Source organism: Falco punctatus, assembly GCF_963210335.1.
Source record: "Falco punctatus genome assembly, chromosome: 3".
Classification (NCBI taxonomy): domain Eukaryota; kingdom Metazoa; phylum Chordata; class Aves; order Falconiformes; family Falconidae; genus Falco; species Falco punctatus.
The window spans coordinates 6,394,525-6,414,328 of record NC_137582.1 but is presented as its reverse complement, the minus strand read 5'-3'; the positions used below and the strand labels follow the sequence as shown (position 1 = coordinate 6,414,328).

At 37.5% G+C, this 19,804-nt stretch overlaps 1 long non-coding RNA gene across 2 annotated transcripts in view; it reads right to left on the bottom strand.

Annotated features, from left to right (window-relative positions):
- The window catches only part of LOC308059857, an 88,244-nt gene extending 68,440 nt beyond the window's left edge, over positions 1–19,804 (bottom strand). For both annotated transcript variants that reach the window (XR_013926464.1, XR_013926465.1), the window contains exon 1: positions 1–19,804. This exon is cut by the window's left edge and continues 42,297 nt beyond it. This is a non-coding gene — a long non-coding RNA (uncharacterized lncRNA).

Sequence of the window (19,804 nt, the reverse complement as noted above, 5' to 3'; positions counted from 1 at the left end):
TCTATTAGCACAATAAATTGCATTAATTTTGCAGAGTTATACAATGCTGGCTAGTGTTAATATGTCATCAACTGATGCTAATCAGTTTTTTTTAAAGAGCTTCTTTATGTCTCTGTTCTCCCTCACACAAACACCCCCCCAAAAAACCTCAAAAACAACAACAAAAAAACCAAACAAACAAAACCAAAACAAAACAAAAAAAAAACCACAAAAAACCCCCACAAAACAAAATACAAAACCAAAACAAAAAAACCCCAGTACATTAATCTCAGAAAACTTGTAAGGGAATGTTTTGCTATCACATAGCTTTCTTTCTGTTTTTAAAGAAAAGGTAACAAAACCTTAAATGTTCACTATGTTAAACATGTTGAATGCTGTTGACAAAATCCATCACTGAAGTATCATGGAGGATGTAGCTTGGCAGTCTTACTAAATGAGTTAGGAAATAGGGAAAATCTGTTTTCTATTCTAATTTTCTATTCCTATAAGCTTTTCAGTTGTGTCCTAAACTTTTCCTGCCCAACAAGCGTATAAGAAGGCTTAAATACTTCTTTAATGTAGTGTCAACCCATACAAATGCAAGAAACCCACTGTAGTTTCACAGATACAATCCTGTGTTGATGATTTTGATCGTTCCAAATTAAAATTCTATTTTAATTATACAGTTTGGCTGTAGCCTCCACTTATGTTTACACATTTTACGCTTTTGTCCTTCTGACTTCATAGCAACTGACCAGAATGTAAAGAACTTCTTAATAACTGGGACTGTTGCCCTAAGCCTGTGGTGTTTGAAACCTTTTTATTGGATTTTAACAGTAAGTACCCTGGAACAACATCTGGGAAAAAATTTGGACACCTTCCAGTTAAATGTTGTAAATTTTAGGGGTCTGACATTCATTTTATTATCCCAGACCTCAACAGAGACACTGTCACCTTCTTTATTTTGTTTTGGGTATGTCCCATTCTCTGTTCAGAAGGTTTTTCTAGAGGTAAAAGGGAGAAGAAAAATGAGTAGTTCTTGCTAAATAATATTGCATTGTAGCAGCCATGTTGAGCATTCTGAAAGATAACTGTGAAGACCATGTTGCTTATTATTTACATGCCTCTGATTGCACAGACAAAGAGAATTTGGTGTGGATTGGAAGTATGGGGCTCGGTGTGCATTTATTAACTGTGCAGTGCATATGTAGAAACTTTCACTCATTCTTGTCCTGGTTTTGGCTTGGATAGAGTTAATTTTCTTAGTAGATGGTACAATTCTGTGTTTTGTATTTAGTATGAGAATAATATTGATAACACACTGATGCTTTTAGTTGTTACTAAGTAATGTTATATACTAAGTCAGGAACTTTTCAGCTTCTCAGGCCCTGCCAGGAAGAAGGCTGGAAGGGCACAAAAAGCTGGGAGAGGACACAGCCAGGACAGCTGACCCAGACTGGCCAAAGGGCTATTCCATACTCTATGACATTATGCTCATACTGGGGGAAGAAGAAGGAAGGGGGACACACGTTTGGAGTGATGCCATTCGTCTTCCCAAGTAGCTATTATGTGTGATGGACCCTGCCTTCCTGGAGATGGCTGAACATCTGCCTGACGATGCAAAGTAGCGCTTTACTTGTTTGCTTTGTGCATGGCTTTTGCCCTATCTATTAAACTGCCTTTATCTCAGCCCATGACTTTTCTCGCTCTTACTTTTCTGATCCTCTCCCCCATCCCTGGGAGAGATGTGAATGAGCGGCTGTGTGGTGCTTAGTTGCTGGCTGGGGTTAAGCCATGATGTGACCTGGTTCACATCACTGTCACATCACTGAAATGCAGAGCTCCAGGAAATACGTATTCACGAGGTCCCAGCTTCCTCCACCTCTGCTGGGCAGTTAAGCACCTGTTAAATGTTATTTTACAGAAACTGATCAGAGATCCTATTTCTCTCTTAAAAGAGAGCTAATGGTGCACTTTGTATGCGCGTGTGTGTATGTGTGTGTGTATAAAAATAAAGAATTTTCCAGGCTTCGGCCTCAAGTCATGTCTCCACTTCCGAGAATTGCCTGTAGTATCTTTTACCTCCTGCTCTAGCTATTGCAGGGGTGGGAAAGGGAGATGTGAAGAGGTGGATACAGTAATGTTTAATAGGAACATTTCATTCTTATCTTTGAAACTCTACCAGTATCAGTCAAAAAAAGTGAAACAAAACTGGTTCATGTGATGGAGAGAGAACTTTGAAGTGATTGTATTTGAACAACCTGGTTTTTTGGTGCACCTATTTGAAAAAAGGCAAGCACAGATTCCTATCCCTGGTCTCAGAACCATTTCTCTCTCTCTATATATATATATATAATATTATTATTTTTTTTCAAATACTGTTTCAAATAAGTCACAAATAATTCCTTGGATTTAGAAACACACTTTATGATCATAGGTTTTAATACTTTCATAGTCAGGATGCCTCACAAATTAGATGGCAATGCCTAATATCTGCTTATCTTCTTCTTTTTTTTTTTTTTTTTCTTTTGCAAGATTATTGATTTTATACCACTAAATGAAATGACTAAAAGAATATCTAGTAACTACCTGACACATCACACCAATTCACAGCAACATCCGACAGTAATGCGTCATGTTTCCTGTGTTTTCCAATGCTTATGCAAAGCTTCTTGAGAAGATTTCTATGCCTGAGATAGACTGCAATTAGTATGCTATAGATGAAGAAGTATGTAATATGCACAATATATCATTGTCTGCTGCAACCTAAATTTCCTACTCTGGAATACTCTGGAAGAATTCTTGAATAAAGGTATCTGATGGATATGCCAGATCTATCTCATACAGTGAATAGACCTATAGGGAGAACATGGATAACTGTTCAGTGCTTTATCTGCAGTGTGCGCAGTAAATAATTTATGTGACAAACATTAAACAATGACAGTATAGGAAATGTGAGGTGACTCCTCCTTTACAAAGCCAGCTATGTTGTACATGAAATGGGAGGGTAGAGAGGGTCCTCTGGGGAGACAGTATGTAAATAGCAATTAAATGCTGCATTGTAATACCTATACACTAGGGGACAAAAAATAGGTTCTGCTGGCGTAGTTCTTTGTAGCATCTCCTAGCCCTCCATGAGCCTGACTTCCTTTCAGACTAGTTAGCAATTTCTGTAATCTTCCAATGTAATTTTTATTTCAGCTGCATATAAAGAAAGGGTTCTTATGCATATCTCTGTTAATATTAAACTTTAACTGTTTTAAAAGAAGATGAAATAAATACAAGTATGTGTGGTTTTGTGCTTTCCATGATACCATTATAATCTGTTAACTAGAGCTAATCAAATGCTGCAATAATTAGCTGAATTTTGGGTGGTTCCCAGTTCAGGCATGTTCATGGACCTTTCTTCCTGTTTTTACCTGCACAAGCAGTTTTTTTATCTAAATGTTATTGAGAATACCCATTTGATCACCTGTACTTCAATAAGTCTTACATAATGCTTAAAACATAATTTGCAGTTGTTTCTTATTTTTCTGTTTCAGAAAGCTGTGTTCAAAGACCAAAACCAGTACAAAATCACTTAATTTTGTTGTTATTGCATTAACACAAGACTTTGACTGTGCCCTTGATGTCTTGTCTCTTCTTACAGCATGCTGTAGTAGTGATGATTACTATCCTGACTTTGATTTGTCACAAAGATCTGGAAATCAGCTTTTCCTGATTTTTATGGGCCCTTTGAGTCAGACGTAAATTGGTTGTGATTGCAGGTTGGGCATAGTTAATAGCTCCCACGCTCTCTTCCAGTGCTCTCTTCTCTTTTATTCATCAAAAGAGGGAAAATGAAATGTAAATTTGGAAACAAAACACATAATATAACGGATGAAAAACCAAAGTAAGTGTATAATGATGACCTGCAGGAAGAAGGTGTTTATTTAAGCTGCTGGTTATGAGATCCACTAATATTCAGAGTCTTTGTGCTGCAAAGGGATAAACCTCACCCTTCCTGAATGCTTACAAATACTGTAAATACTTTCAGAAATCAGGATTTGTTCAGAGTGTTCACTAGAGTTAAATGTTGCAAAGCATTTGGTTAGCTATGCAATTGTAGAAGGATTGGTGAGCAACTATTAAAACTTACATTTGCATTGAATAATTAATGGAAGTAAGACATTGAAAATTCCATATAACTAATACTCAATCTAGCTTAAGATAGCTGAATATTGAAATTGTGATAAAACCGAGGTTGGAAGAAAGTCCTGAAGTATAGCATGTTAAACCTCTTCACAATTGCAACAAATTACTTAGGTACTCATTTTCCTTTTCTGTTCCACAGTTTGCTATCTAGGAAACAAGGAAAATGTTTTTGTTCCATACCTAAAGAGTCAGAGGCAATAAAATAATGCAGAAATTCCTTAAGAAACTGAGGCCCACAAAGCTAAAAACGTCTAAACTTTAAGGCATGTGGAATGAATTACAGAATGAATAAACTGTAGGTGATGATACCAAAAACAAAATCTACGTAAATATGTAGGTTGTTGACTATTGCTGTTATTATTTATTTACTAAGATTACAGGTATTACTGCCTACATGGTATTTATGAGCTTGCAAAGCTGTCTGTCACTGTATGAGTATGGAATATTATATATGTTATAGAGCAATCTCAAGTAGTTTTCACATTAATATGTTTACCTACATTTTATTAAAGAAGGTAGAATAAACTCTTTCCTATTAAACAATAGTGATCTGTGATGTCTATATTAGCAGCAGTTGCCTCTGAAGTGAAGAGAGTTGGTTTCTGGTTGTTTTTTTTTTTTTCACTTTTAGCATGCAATGTATAAGGCTAGTACAGATATTTGTATATTCATATTCTTTTTAAATAGCTTGAAAATCACCTTAAAATGCCTTTTGCTAAAAGTAAAAAAAAAAAAAAAAGAAATCTCATCTGCTAGTTTTAGAATATGTATGTAATGGAAAAGAAGGCATGACTTTCTCAGAAACATGTTACTGATGACTGCTGTTTAGCAAAATCATTAATTTAGTTAAACTGCAGTAACAAATTTCTGCCAGATTAATGGTTTCATATAAAACCTGGGAGAGCTTAATATTCCCAGAGACAATCAGAACCGTATATTGATTATGAAAAAATTGCTCCCAGATATTATAGGTTTCTAAAACTCTTTAGATTTAAAATTGTATGAAATCTGAATCTACTGACTCTGTTCAGTATAATGAGAGTACATCTTAACACAAATATGAAAATTAAACAGAACTGTGCTGCTCTTGATTTTTCCCCTTTATTGTAAAAGCAGAACCACTTAATTCATTAAAAAGCACCTAAAAATAAAGTTTAACATTAATGTCTTTATCTAGTTATAGTTGTCAGCGATACTGGTGATAGTTTAATCAAAATATCAGTAAAGTTGCTGCCACTTAACTAAGCAGCCTAGAAAATTACATCCTGTTTTGCAGCGTACATTTATGTTAGTCCTTTTTAATGTGTTACTTAACAGAGAAAGCAACAACATAGTAAGACTTTCATCCATGGTTTCAGAAGTATAGCAGATTTTCTTTCATCTTTTTACTGTTTTTTTTTTTCCTTCTAGCCAGCAATAATATTAATGATAATGAAACAAAACTTTGCATTGTGATTGATCTCAGTAAATGCAGATTGTGCCCTTCAACTGTAAAAAGTAATTTAAGTTTTCACAATATCTGAGAATACTCCCATGATGCTTTACCAATAAAACAACATTTTCTATATGCTAATCTCTTGCTTAGTGCACAAAAGAACATGCTTAAGCATGAACCCAGACATTTTTTGACATATTATAAACTTTCCCATCCCTTTAAGAAGTAATTATTAAACTGTATATAAAGATTGTGTAACCTCACTGTAATTATGCACTGAGGTAGCAATTATTTTCCTTATGTTCAATACTGTGCTCCACAAATGGGTAATAAACATTTAATGTATTAAATGTTTATGGCTTTCGTGACCTTTAGTTTTTGATACTGCCGTGAAATGACTGGCTTTAGAGAGTAGTGTCGGAATTTTTTTATTAGAATCTCCCACAGGTAAATCCTATGAACTACAAAATCTAGTTTGCACATCTTTGGGAAAGACAAAGAAATGCAATAGCCTGTCTTCCTGTCACAGATTTCTTCCCCACCTTTCCTCCATAGCTACATCTTCCAGCAAGATACAAAAAGCCTGCACCTTTTTACTCCCTACTGCTTATCCTTACCTCTTTTTGTCTTGCTTTCTGTTTTTCTTAATTTATTTTTTAACTTAACAATATCTTGCATATACTTCTGAATCTGGACAAGACAAGAAAGGTCAAAAAGAAAACAATATAACATGGAAGTAAGCTCCCCGTTATCCTCTTTCAATCTTGCATCATGGTGCTCTGGGTGATTTGTGTGTTATAGTACCATGAATTTCTCTAATGTTGAACTCTTGATTTTCTTTTTTTTTTTTTTTTTGCAGGGATATGAAATCTGTTGTTGCTTATCACATCTCTTACACGTGTTTTCTTACCCTGAAGCAACTTATTTGTCCAAATACAGCAAGGGTTCTGCTGCAGCTTCCATAGAAACTGCTCTCACTAAAGTAGTTAGTGTCCTCTTATTCTCTGTTAACGAAGAGTCCTCATTTCAATACTTGACATTGTTGATAATCCCATCTTCCTGAAATATCTCCATAGCAATCCTAGTTACCCTACCAATCTAATCCATTTCTGTCTTTCAAATTTGGGCTACATCTTGCTAAAGTTTCTGCTTATAACGTAACAAGCTGAGACTCACGATCCCATTTTTTGTGTTCACCTGTACAGTCTTCCTCTGTTCCCTTGTCTACATTTAGTAGATTCCCAATATTGTTTTACAGTAATAAATTCTAAGTGGTTTGTTACATGTTTTAAGGAGAGGAATACCAGGTTGCAAATTTAATTGCTGGCATGAAAATTATTACTAAGACATGACTTCACAAGAAGTTAGACATCTTTGGAAAGTATATGCAGATAACAAAATAACTATGTCAGCGGTTTTCCCTGTGGGTGATATGTTTGGTAGCCTTCTGGGTGGCAAAGGAAGTGTGACAGAAACAGCAGAACCCAGTCAGAGAACCCTACCCTAATGAAGTTCTCTCTCTCTCTCTTTTTTTTTTTTTTTAGAACATTTTTTATTCTCTCTTTATCCCAGTATGATGATGGCAGTATATCAAATATACTTCAGCACTGTATTATACACAAATATTGTAAAGAATGAAGAAAAAGTCCACATGGGAATGATAATATTTATATATGAATGTAGCGTACAAAATGTGTATATGCTACTGAGATTTAAATTTCCATAACTGACATATTGGTGACTTGTTTTTCTTTGATTACATCCCGAGAAGCAGCACAAGAAATTTATGCTATTAACAACTGATACATCGAATGTCATGTTTAATATTTTTCACATGTAATCAAGCTATTTAATATTTTCTAGGGGCTTCTTCTGTATAATGCTGAAATTAAGGTCAATGAAACACCATATTTTTTTAAAGTTCCTTATGAATGCAACAAAACATAAATGACACATACTGGGCTGATTCAAGCATTTTGCTGTATTAGCATAAACATTTCTTTTTGAAAACACACACATAAAAAAGCACAGCAGGATTGTAAATTTGGTATTACCATGCCCCAGAGAGTTTATGTGTATGTAGCAGGGCTACAAAATGAGACCTTTATTCCAAAAACCACAATTTTGCCCTATAAAGGCAATTTGATAGGGTTGTTTTACAGGTGTACAAAGGTTTGCCAGTGGAAAAGCTCTGCAGGACCAGGTTCTGCATCTCAATACTGTGTAATAAAAAAAAGGAATCTATGTACACTTATTTAATATTGCAGATGCTACTGCTGTAAAAGTGTAATATTGTCTTTCCTTCATTCTGTTTGTATCCCTTATGCTTTAGTAGAATAGCTCTCTACTGCATTGTTGTTTGTTCTTCTATTAGTTAAATTGTAACAAGTAAACAAACTTCTACATTTTTTCCTGGGGAGATAACTCTCCAGTTTAATAAATATTAGTGCTTTGATACTGAATTTTCTCGTGTTCATTTAATACATCCCTATTCCTAATTTTTAAATGGAATACCCTATGTTTTTTTAAGATAAATGTCTTGTAGACCACACTTGGTATTTAGACTTTTTTACGTTGGTCTTAAATTTGAATGGTGCTTTCCTACTGTGGAAAGCTGCTTGTTTTTAAAGGACACTTCTTGGTTTTATTTATTTTAATGTTTTTAGACATTCTGTAGTTCACAAAGAGGCCTGGATTGACTGGATTATTTCTTAACCTATATGATATCAGAAGAAGCTTTACCTTTTTGCTGTATTTTTATACTACAAAATCTTCTCTTTCATTCCGTTTCCCTTTTCACTCCATAAGTTCTAATTGCAGAACTGTGGGTGATGCATGGGCAGAAAAGGGACACAGCTTGACTTCCTGCTTCCATGCTGCGCTAGAGGCACAACTAAGAATGAAAACAATATTTCTACTAGAGGACTGAACAAATATGATCCTGAAGTCATTAACAGTTAATAAATTTGGAATCCCCATTTTTGTTGAGCTATTTGTTGGGGTAGGATTCTATTGTCTGTTAGCCATCACAACATGTATGTAATTTCACTTTTTAGGAGAAAACATACTTCAAATTCTTTTGAATTTGCTACACAGAGTTCTTAAGAACAAGCTAGTTTAAAAAACTAAAAGCCTGGTTTGGGAATTACTCACCTTTTTAATGCAAATAATAAAATACTTATAGGACGTGGCTGAAAAAGTTTTGAAAGCAATCACTATTGAGCCGATGATCAACAAAACTAATTTACAAATTTAACGTGTTCTAGTTTTGCGATTCTTCCTACTACTGAAACCAATAGCATAATGCAGATGCATAACCAGACCTCTAGTTATCCAGTTTCTGTTCCTGTTCACTGGCCACATCTCTGACAGTCCACTGTCTGTGCCTTGATCAGTCCAGCTGCATTCTGTGACCCTTGTCATCTTTAAAAAGTGATCAAAATTATTTATTTTTATTTTTACTCACAAATTTCCATTGTCTTTCATCCTCTCACACATCTATTATTTTTCGTATTGTCATTCTGATATCTGTGTCTCTTTATTTTATGATATATTTTGGTTTCCCAAACTGTAATCAGACTGTGATCCGCAGTAATCAGTAAAGTACTTGTGTATAAGTATTCTTCTTTTGTCCTGCTCTTTCTCCAAATGTTGGTTTATTGTATGAGTGTAAAAAACCATAAATCTATTTTCTATTATTTTTCCATCCTGAAGCAATTAGGTGCTACAAGAATGCCTACAGCCTTTAATGACTGTCCTTGGTTTTTCAGGAAACTAGAACAACATTACATTAATCATCTGTGAATGACATTATATCCTTCTAAACTTCAATAAGTTGTCAATGCCATTTAAGCTTCAGGTTGTTGGTTTTGGTGTCTTGTTTGTTTTTGGGTTTTCCCCCCCCAAAAATTAACTATTTAAAATCTATTTATGCATGAAAAGTTATACTGATAACATTAAAAAATAAATTTTAAAAACTTTAAAACTTGATCTCATAGTTTTTTGAGAAAATTTGTTAGCAGGCTTAAAGCAAGTGCAAGCTCATATCTTAATTAAATAGAAGCTATTCAAAACACAAATGGAAACAAAAGAGAATTTAAAAGCTTCATGGAAGATAGATCTATTAGTGGCTTTTAAAATGATAGTCCAGAACAGAGCACGATTAGTACTGAACTAAGCTCTCCTCTTTCATTTCTAGAGGCTGCTTGTAAGAAGCTTACTGGTATTACTGTTATATAAAGAAAAGAAAGCATGTTCTTTAGTTAAAACAAAACCAATAAAATAGGTCTTTTATATTCCTGAAATGAGAATGAATCAAAAGTTTTATACATGAATGTAGAGAAGTGGAAACATTTAAGATAATCCAATTATTGTCCTATAAAGCATCTCTTCGAAAAAATAATAGTATCCCAATATCTAAACCAACCTGAAAGAGCTGAACTGCTGCAGAAATCTCTTTGTGTGTCAGGAGGAAGAGGGAAAGACCATTAGTTTTCTCAGTCTGTTCTATTTACAGTCTGCAGGTTTGGCTGTTTGTGTGAAAAGATTAGTATCAAATCATCATCAGTGACAATATTCTGGAAAGCAGAACTACATCCAATGTTTCTTCTGCATTTTTACACAATGAGAAAATTAATACTACAGAATTAGCACTACACTCGTATATGGGTGCACAAGGTATTATAGAACAGTAAACAACGTCCTATATATTCAGACTGACAGTGCAAGCCCTGGGGTTAATTGCAAAAGATGGCGAGAGGACAATGGAGAAAATGAAACTCAAGGAAAAATGGAATTGTTCTTGAACCTGGTAGAACATGACCATTTTGTTCAGATCTGCTGATAGGCACTACATAGATTCAATGATTTATGTATTATGTAGATTTATGCTTCCTATATTTATATTTTTAAGCAGTGTATATTAAAGGAACTTTGTATAGGTTCATCATGACATCATTCACTTAGTCACACTCTTCAGGGAAGGATATGATGCTATGGGACAGATGGCTATCCACATCCAAAATAATTTGTCTTGAGGGAACAGAAAATGAAATCTGGAGCTGCTCAGGATAATGCGATAACCCATTTATCATATTCTTCTCAAAGCTGGAAAATACTGAAGCTCTATCAATGAATGTCCATTTTCATAGGTGTATTCTCCTATGTATGTAGTGTCCTGATTCACCAGGATATTTAGAACAATTCTGTCACTAAATGTAACTGCAGGCATCCACAAAATCATTCAGGCCTGATTTCATGATGATGTTTCAACTTGAGAGAGTTGCCTGTAACAGTACTCCACATCCGAGCATTACTGGGAAGCAAAACCTGGATTTAGGTGAGACTTCTATTGAATCAGCAGTGTAACTGACTTTGGAACAATGAAGGCTGGGAGTCAAATGTTATGCCTTTGCTCTTGATTTTAGCCATCCAGGGCTGCAATGTGGCAGTTCACAGCTCCCATCTTTGACAGGACAACCATGGCATGGCAGGAATTTTCTTAAAATCCAAAACCTGGTTGCTGTGACCCACTAGCTTCGCAGAAGTTCTGTGCAATACTTTAAAGAACTCCATATATTGCAAGAGCCACAGAATAAATTTTTATTTAGTTACATAGCAGAATTTATTCAGCTTATGTATGTGTTATGCATATGAATTATGAACTACTTTGTTGCAAACTGGTTTATTTTGAACTAGCTGCTTTGAAATTCTGCTCTTCTGCCTCTCTGGGTATGCTAACAGTCCTAAACTATGAAGTTCAGGCAGTGTGTTGCCCTACTGGCTGAAAAGCAAGATTAGAAGGATGTTTTCTTATTGACTGATTTGCCATGTTTATGCATATATGACAAAAGTGAATTAAGAAAAGCATCAATTGGCAAATGTCCCTAAATTTAGCTATAGTTTATATCAGCACATCTACCTTGCAAATGTTACCTTACCAAAATACCCCAGATCTGTAATTTATAAACGAAAACTACTGTTAATAAACCATTTAAAAATTAATTTGGCATTTGGACTTTAAAAGCTTACACTGCAGAGTGGCATTAGAGATTTTTCTAGTCTTTGACAGTCCTGATGAATAGGGATTCATAAGCCTAAAAAATGCCTGGTTTTATTAAAGCAGCTAATATAGTTGGATAATAGATGCTACTTCTCTCCTCAGGCTTTCCTTCTATTACAAGTGTATAAATCTTCTTTATGGAAAAGTCTCTATTTGCTAGGTAGAAATGTATCACTTTTTTCCCCCCTCTATGTAAGACAGTATAAAGTCATAGTTTTTGTAAGATAATTTTAAAATGTGTACAAAGAATCTTTCTGCAAATTATATTCACAGTATACAATACTATCTAACCCTTTGACATTTATTTAAACCTGCTTTATAGGATTGCTAGGATCAAGATTTTAATTTACATGCAACTATCTGGTATAAAACATCAAAAGAGTTTTCCTTTATATCTCTCAAATACAGGTATAAATTATGTCAGATTACATCACTTGTACAGGCATATGTTTGGATTAATGATGTAATGCAAAACCAATTTTCATTTAATTTTTAAGGGCTTTTCATAAAATCAAGAGAAAGACTATTAACATGAGGTTTGTGTTTCCTCTAAAAAATTACAGTGTATGATTTCTCATAGTATTTTGCAGTGAGTTTGGTGATGTGAAGTATAGCAGCATGTCACTGACTTTGGAAGAAAAGTGCAGTGGGTGTAATCTGGCCCTTACTGGTAGTGCTGTGCAAATGCTGGCTGTAAAACAGTACAGGGCTGGCTGAACATCAGTGACAACAAATATTCTGGCACTGTTGCACAGGACCTCTGAAGGCACACGGCTATGGCACAGAGGAAAGCACACTGCCATTGCTTTGGGAAAGTTCAAACTTTTCCCTTGGTCAACAAATTGCAGATGGCAGCGTATGTGTTAGCAGGTGGAGAAGCTGTTTACACCCTTTGGTCTCACTCTAGATCCCAATGGATGATGCCATGCTACCTGCTGTCCATTCTATATCCTAAATTGAGCTTTAGTTGGAACAAAGCCCTTCATTTACATAGAGGATGGGGCTGAAGAACCTCTTCATATCTTGTTTTCTCTCCGCATCTCTGCTGAGTGCTGGTCAGGCTTGTTTCTAAAGATTTGTCATTACATTGCCAATCTAGAACTACTAAGGAAAAAGCAATTTTTTTAGCAATCAGAAAATAATTTCTTATCAAGACATGAAATGGAAAGGCAAGGAGCAGAGTTCTTAGAAATTAAAAAAAAAAATAATAATTCTTAAGGAGTGGAGACCGGCTGGTGTTCGGTACCACAATTTCCTATTCTTCCACTGTCTGCCCGTTCTGTACCACTGTCTTCTGCTTTAAATGAAAGATTAACTTCTAGGTTAAAGCTAATTTGCCAAATCGGGGCATATTCCTGCAGGTTTTAGGGCTTACTCCACATTTCTTTGTCTTTTTTACGTTGTAGCTGGAATTAAAAGCTTCTTTTGCTTTCCAGAAGGAAGCAAGCCTGAGAAAGCACCTTAACTTCTCCTCGCAACTACCTTGAACCTGTCTCGGAAACACATACTTGACCAAAGCACAACCTTAATTTGGGAAGGGTCTTTTACTCATGGTGTCCCATGGAAGGGCATCTTCCTTTAATATGTCTGAAAAGTGTGGGGCAGTAAAAGCTAATTAAAAGGAAAATTTCTGATTAATTTAAACAGTGAAGGTATAGAAATTAATGGCTCCTAAATGGTTAGCTGTCCTTAAGGAAGTGCAGCCTGTGAAGAGAACAAGTTTCTGCTCCTGTCTTCACTACTGTCCTGCTGGGCATCCTTGGGGAAACTGATGCTCAAATAAGTGCTTTTCCTACCGGTAAAATGGTGATAATGACACTGACCCTCTTTGTAAAAAGCTTTAAAAACTAGGGATGAAAAGCATTATATAAGAAGTAAGTATTATTATCGTTGCTCCTAGCAACTAGCAGCCTGCTTCCTGACAGCTGCAGGAGCAATTCTCAAGTGACAAAAATCCCAGCCCTAATTTCCTTCTCTCCATTTTTACTCATGAAACTAGCTTTCACCTCTCCAGTAGCAAGTGCCAGATATGTACTTACGTGATGCAGTGTCTGGGAGGGTCATCCTGCCTCCTGTTGCTGGAGGGAAAGGAAGGCTGTCAGGATCCTGGACTGGTTTTGGAACACTGTGCTGCTCCAGAGATATTCTTGAACTACTCTAAAAGATCATAAACCGTTTCTAATGTGGTCAAAATGTCTACCAGTAACTCAAAAGGTAAATTGAAGGACAGAACTATAAGCAGTGAACAATGTTATAATCATTTTACTCCCACAAATATCAAAATCTGTGTTTGTGCAGGCTTACTTTGTACAGCCTGTCATTCCCCTGTGAGAAGTGATGGGAGAAATGCTCAGCACACTGACTCTAAAAGCAAATGCTTTTAAAATGATGGAGTTCATTCCAAGCTTGATGAAGGTATATTAGTATGTGTTATGACAGGAGCTGTGTCAAATTCCATGGTAAAATGAACAATATCAGGAATAAGCTCATACTTTAAGTCACAGGACTGCTATGAAAATGTACTGCCTGCTAAAACAGTGCACACTAGCAAGAAGAAAAAGATATTGAATTTGTGACAAGACACTGTCACTTCTTCAGCTCTTACTGGTGATCTAAAATTTGCTAAAAAGTATTCTAATGATTTTTGCTAGAGTGGGCAAAGGGTGTTGTAAAGTGCTTTGGTCTGAATGGGGATGGTGGGGGGCAGGGAGTGAAAGGAAAGCAGTTAATGTTCCTGGATTTCCTCTGCTGCATGGTGCCCTGTGACAGGCAGTGGGCTGACTCCAGGCAGAGGCACTCGCTTCCCCTGCAGAAATACTGTCAACATGATTTCTTTGGAACACAAGAACAGTGATATTCGCAACACTCTTTTCTGCATTTCCATTCCTGTGGAATTTTAACAAAGATGTAAAATCCCAAATTTGGAAGTGATTTTTACACAAAGTTCAGGCCGGATCCCTCTTAGTTTGAATTATGATTCATGAACTGAAACTGAACCAAAATGCAAATATATCCTTTAACAGCAGGATGCTAGAGTAACATAAAACAATTTGCAAGATCATACTGAATATGTTTGCATATAGCTGAATGTATCTTGTAGTCTGACATGATTTTTTTTCTCTTAGATGGGCATATCTATTTGAATAGATACTGGTACCTAAGGGTTTCTGTTGGTAAACCTTATAGATAATAAAGTGGTGGGTTTTTTTTAATATATGTGTATATATAAGCTCACTCATACATATAGACAGACAATCATATTCATACAAAGTAATATCCACATTATGTTACTGAAAAATTACTCTAGAATTCATCTCTCCCCTATTCGTCTTTCCATAGCAGAGGTAAAAATGTTTTCCCCATTCTGATTTTTTTCTTGTTAGTTTTTTTTTCCTTTTCCAGAACTGCTCAAGTTCATCTACAAATTCAATTGTAAAACATAAAATATAATAATACTCCAATATGCAATGACCCAAAGACTTATGTGTTCTATCTGTCTGCTTAGTACAAGTGAGGAGTGAAGTGTAAATGTGACTTTAAAATACAACTTTCAGTGTAAATTAGACCATTACTAGTTGAAATGCCTTCCCTAGAGCAGAAGGTGTTAATGCCTGTTGTCATCAATGCATAAGAAAAGTACTAAAGGAAGGTTTTATATATATATTGTGTGTGTGTGTGTGTGTGTGTGACTATTCTTCTCTGAAAACAGTAATTTCATGAAGTGACTAAAAATTTTAGAGGTGGTGTAGCTCATGACGTGTCCAAACCTGAGCGCAGCACCTGAGGGACCATCAGCACTCAGACTCTCATGGAGAGGAAGGCAAAACGGCAGTTTATTGAAAGACACAGGTACTTATATACTAGTAGCAGAGCCAGCCCCTTCATGGGCAGTTTTCTACTTAGTTCCTATGTTTCCGTCACAACACGTGATATTCCACATTGCCACATCCCTATGCTACTACAATTCCCCCCTTCCATGCTAACAAAGATACAACATTAAGTACATTGGTGATGATGGTCAGCCATGTGAGCCGACAAAACATACTGTGCCTCTACTGTCTAAGCGAGACTTAATAAATGCTACTAGTCTATTAAAAATGCAAGGTCCAAAAGTTAAAAGCAACATCAGAATAAGAAGAGGACCAGCAAGACTAGATAATAAAGTGGTTAGCTAGGGTGATTGGTTAAACCAGGATTCATACCATGCTTGCTGTGCCCCACGTTCTTGTTTATGCTGTAACAAACCCTCACACAATTTTGCTAGTGAATCTCTAACCATGCCTGTGTGGTCCGCATAAAAACAGCACTCTTCCTGCAGGGCTGCACAGAGGCCTCCTTTTTGTAAGAAAAGAAGGTCTAGGCCCTGCCTATTCTGTAGGACCACCCCCGATAACGAGGATAGGGATTTCTCTAGGTCTGAGATAGATCACTCAAGTCTTTCTAAATCCACATCAACTGCTGCGCGCAAGGAGGTCCAGCCATTGTTGAACTAGGGAGGTGACGCCAGTCACCGTTCTGGTGATTCCAAGTGCCATGAGGGTTGCGACCGTTATGGCCGTTATTGGCTCCCTCTTGACCCAGACAGGTGATGGTTGTTTTTCCCAGTGTGCATATATGTCCTCCGAGGGATGATATAGAAACCTTGGCATAACTAAAACTTGGATACAAAAATCAGTGATGTTATTAAAAGGTTCAAGTGATACACACGGTACGAGGTCCTTCCTGGAACAAATCCACCACCCTCCTTCTCCAGGAATAACCCATTTGACGTTTCCACTAAAGGACTGTTGAGAGATGTTATAAGCACACAACGAGACCCAGCTCCTTTTCACCCGGCCCAGACAGGTTCCCTCCCCCTGATCGCAGTCATCGTGAGGCCGATATTAGACTTCTCCCACTTACATGAACCGGGGTTATCTGCTGTAGAGAAATTATAGGTGCCATTCCAAGCAATACCTTCATAAAACGGGGGTTTGCTGTCATAGCAGAGCCAACAGGGGTTAGTGAGGTTTGGATTAGATTCATTCAAGGTGAAATACATCATCTGCATCATGGACCAAAGGGGATAAGGGTCAGGGCTTTCGGTATGAGTCCTTTGAGGGACAGGAATTGTACCTTTAGTCACTTCAGGAGTTGTGTCAGGGGCGCGGGTCTGTGGGGGTAGAAGCCCTGAGATTACTACGTTGGGGCCTAGGGGTTGAGGTTGAGGCGTGTACCGTGGGGGTTCTTTTATGATTTTAATAAGGGTGCCCCTATCAGTGTCTGATGTCCAAAGCATTACTCCCCAAGTTTTGCCAGTAAACCAAGCTGGATTGGATGAGTTAGTGACATTTATCCAGAGGTACTTCCACGGTGCCATACCGTCCCAACATCAGTTTTAGAAGGGGTCTTACAGCCAAAGGGACCCCACGTTACCATAAGAAATCTATCAGGTTGACTCGGGGTCCATGCTGTGGCAATAGTTTCGCAGCCCCAGTAGGTACAATAAAAATAACCAGGGGAATTACAATAACTTCTACCGGGATTTGAACTTGGGCACCAATATGTATTCCTACCCGGTGTCCCATCTGCTACTGTTACTAGCACAATTCGGGGCTCGCCAACCATCCAGTAGATCTGAGCCCATCAGCTGACGGACCATGACATTGAAGGAGGGAGCACCCGGAGTCACTATAGATTGTGGTATTCGCGATTCTTGAGGTTGTATTAGTGTCCAGTTGTACGGGCGATCACCGTTGACCAAGGACACCAAAACCAGTAGCAGTGCTAAAAACTTCAGATCCCTCCTTTTCCCTGTAAAGAATCTAAAGTCATGCATTATTATCGCAGTTAAGGTCAGGTTTGATACATTTCGGAGGGACCCGCCTAACTTCTGGTTCATCAGGATGAGATACAGCTGCGTACCCCCGACCAAAAACTACAGCTGACCACCCAGGCAACCATGTATCTGTTCCCGGAAAACATACTAACACTTTTGCTTTTACATCAGTCATGGGAAGTTTATAGTGTTTTCTCATGGGTGTACAATCTGTGCCATGCCTATCAAATTGATTCCAGAGATACAGCGCTTTCATTAAGACAGTATCTTGTTGATCTAAAGGGACATGTGTTTTCTTTTCTATGATGCGATTTAAAGATTCTTTCAATGTACAGCGAGCGTGCTCTACAATCGCCTGACCTGTTGTATTATAGGGGATACCATGTGTGATAGTGATATTCCAACAATTTGCCCATTCTTTTACAGATTGGGCCACAAAATTGGGTCCATTGTCCGTTTTGATGTTATCTGCTTTTCCTAGCCACATCATAGCTGTCTGCCAATGTGTTATTGTTTCTTTCACACAGGCTCTCCTTTTAGCTGTAACAACTAAGACACCACTATAGGTATCAATAGGTACAAACAGATTAGAATTAGGTTTAAAAGGTTCATAGACTGTAACATCTGTTTGCCAAACCGCTGATGGAGCCAATCCCCGTGGGTTGACTCCCATTTACCAGAGCGGTGAAGTTTGACAGTGTAGACACATTGCCACAATTTCTCAAGCTTTTGAAAATGATATCCCTGTAGTTTTTGCTAAGCTCTTTGAAGTCAACTAACTTGTCTGCAGACTCGCTGCAGACCCCAACAATTCCCCCTTGTTTTTTTAACAGCTAGTACCAGGTTTGTCATGTTCTGCAGGGCCCTTGCAAACATGACGGCAACGAAGGCAATAGCAAACAAACAATACTGCCAATTGAGTGAATTGATGCCAAAAAGGCTGATATTTTCTCAGATTTTGGTAACATGTTGCTGCAATGGGGCGCCTAAAATCCATGCAGCACATACCATCAAAATCCTCACAGCCATGTTCTTGAGCCAACAGCAAAAAACAATAGTTGCTCTGTTTTGTATATAATGGTGGCAAATTTGACTCATTTTCTTAACTGCCTAACAAACAAGGTATCGACATTCAAAGTGCTAACAATATTGACTTCTTTTGGGTTAACATTATACAGAGGTAATCAGTTATCGAAAATATCAAGACTTTCAGTAAGATTCTTCATTCTTCATTCCCCGCATACATTCACTTTTTTTGCAACAATGTTTGCAAGTCAGTTTCAAGGAAGGGCACACCAAACAAGGACTGGTTCAAAAAGAGGCCACACATTAACTGTTGGGTTGACTGGTGGCACGATCCGGCACCCTAAGGTCAGGCCGCACACAGCGAGCAGGTATCCATAGCAGACCTTCATCTGTAGAAACACAAGCATAACCTCTCCCCCAAGTTAACAATTCATGGGGTCCTGACCAATGCCCGGTACGAGGGTCTTTCAGACGTACTAAGATGCCTTCGTGCTTTTGCTGCTTGTCACCAATTGACACAAAATGTCACACAATGGGAGGTACCGCATGGTCAGCAGGGATTTTCAGAAAGTTCAAAACATAACATGCTTTCTTTAATCGTGCCTCTGGGGTCATTCCCTTCATTCCATTTTTATTATCCCCCCCCACCCCCACCCCCAGTCAATATTTATCGATTTTAAAAAAAGCCACGAATCGACTGAAATTACAAAAGGGAGGAGGGGCGACATGTGGACACACACACCCCGACCTTGACCTTGGGGGGTGGGGGTGGGGGGGGAGGGGTGGGGGTGGTCACCCATTGGCACCCATGGGGTCGGGGTCACCACTTGTTGTAGCTCATGATGTGTCCAAACCTGAGCGCAGCACCTGAGGGACCATCAGCACTCAGACTCTCATGGAGAGGAAGGCAAAACGGCAGTTTATTGAAAGACACAGGTACTTATATACTAGTAGCAGAGCCAGCCCCTTCATGGGCAGTTTTCTACTTAGTTCCTATGTTTCCGTCACAACACGTGATATTCCGCATCGCCACATCCCTATGCTACTACATAGAAGTTTATGTACAGTGCTGGTTGCAGTTAAATTGCTTAACCTGGCATAATAAGTCTGTTTTGGCATTTTGCTGAAAGATGCAACCTTCTGTGGGAGATTGTCTCCAGCATTATTTTTTACTGATAAAGCTGTTTATCAGGATAAGCTTGAGGATGTTAAAAAAATCAGTTGAAGTGAAAATAAATAGAAAAAATATAAACATGACAACACAAGACCTTCATAATATGTTCCTCTCTTC